This window comes from Atta colombica, unplaced genomic scaffold, assembly GCF_001594045.1.
Source record: "Atta colombica isolate Treedump-2 unplaced genomic scaffold, Acol1.0 scaffold146, whole genome shotgun sequence".
In the NCBI taxonomy this organism is placed as follows: Eukaryota; Metazoa; Arthropoda; class Insecta; order Hymenoptera; family Formicidae; genus Atta; species Atta colombica.
In genome coordinates, this window is record NW_017259235.1 from 93,595 (window position 1) to 95,492 (window position 1,898).

The following is a 1,898-nucleotide window of genomic DNA, read 5'->3' on the forward strand; positions in this document are numbered from 1 at the left end:
GGAGGCGACAGTGTGTACATACTTCCCTCACGCACGCGTCGTAAACCGCCTCCTCAACGAACGAAGCGCCTCCGTGGTGGGGTACACCCGGCTCGTAAAGGGGAAGCTACACCACTTGGTGGGGTACCATTGTGATATCAAGTGGGGGTAGATTGGGCGCGGCTTACAGCGGGACCGCGCAGCGCGTGTTATAAAAATATAATATCAGTACTACCTAGCGTTCACTAGCCTTCTTTCTCGCCAGATATCCCGTCCGGTATATAATCATCCGTGCTGATAGTGTGCGTTCTCTAATCCCTCCCCCGTCCCCGTGTATCGCTGCACGCGTGTAACACGCACACATCGGTGAACGGTAAGAGTATTCTACCTCCGGTCTTCATTGATCGCCACGATCGAATCTCGCTCCGGCGAACGGAGAAACGAGTGGAGAAACGTGCAGGAGGTTGAAAGGAGAGAGAGAGAGAGAGAGAGAGAGAGAGAGAGAGAGAGAAAGCAAGAGCTAGAGAGAGGGAGAGTGGGCGAGAGGGGACACCCCCACGTCTCGAGCAACGCCATTGACAGCGGCGGTACTGCGTGGATCCGCGAGAGTCGACCAGCAGATACCGATATTGGAACGTAAGGTAATCAACGTGAGCCGGCGGCGCCGAGAGTTTTGGTAGTGTTGATCTTGGCGTACCCCACGCGACCACCGATTGATCGCACGTGCAAGACAGCGAGGAAGCCTCGTGTGCAACGTTGTGCATCCGATCCGCCCGTTGTCGGCAAGTCCAGCGATCGGACGGCGCGCAACCCGAATCCGGAATCGTTCCAATGGACGGCCAATCGCCGTCGGGCCGGTCTACTACACTCGGTTGGTAAAAAAGCGCGAGCGACTCCGATACGTCGAGGGAATTCCTACGTCGGCCCAAAACGAGGAGGAGGGGGAGAGAGAAAGAGAGAGAGAGCGCGAGGGAGAGAGCGAGAGCGGCCTGCTTCGACTGCTCCGACTGAGAGCTCTCCGAGGGAGAGAGGGTAGCGCCTAGAGAGAGAAAGACGCAGGAAACGGACGCGCACGGTGTGTGGCGATGAAGAGAGATAGAGGGATGCAGATAGAGCGAAGGGTAGGGAGGGGACAACTCGCTTAGAAGGCTAGGTATCGGGAGACGACGGGGAAAGCTAGTGCTTCACCACCCGCACGAGTTTCCTTTGGACATTCGTCCGAAGCTATTCGCGGCGTGTTTTCTTCCCTCTCCGAGTGCGAGTGAAATTAGTTGGACGGTACCCGTCGTCACAGTTATCCTCATCATCGTCGTCGGTTGTTATCGTCTTTACCATCATCATCATCATCATCATCATCATCATCCTCATCGTCACCATCGCCTTCGTCGCCTTCGTCGCCTTCGTCGCCTTCGTCGTCGTCGTCGTCGTCGACTTGGTACAATCGTCATTTACCCGTGACGTAAATCGCGTCGTCATCAGCTAAGGAGGGAGCGGCGTGCTCGAAGGAGGGAGTAAAACGCGGGACGGAAGTCGGAAGAGAGCCAAAGAGGAAAGAAAGAGGGAGAGAGAGTGAGGAAGTGCGTGCGTCGTAATCGGCGAGGAGAGAGATTTCGGCATCTCGAAATCATTCGCCGGAATATAATCGCGTGTGTCGCCATACTACACGTATACGTCGCGCTGTGCCGGTCCTCATTCCGGAGCGGATCCCGAAGAGGGCTCCCGTAAGGGCGAGAAGTGCACCAGTACCTTTTTTTCTACGCTTGTCTTCCCTCCCTCTTTCTCCGCACTTCGGTGGCGTGGGAGATCAGCTAGTGTTTTAGTGCCAGTGTTTAAAGTCTACCTCAGCCAATAAAGCATATTTAACAGAAAGAGAAAGAAATTACGTGTATATATAATATATATATAAATATATATATATA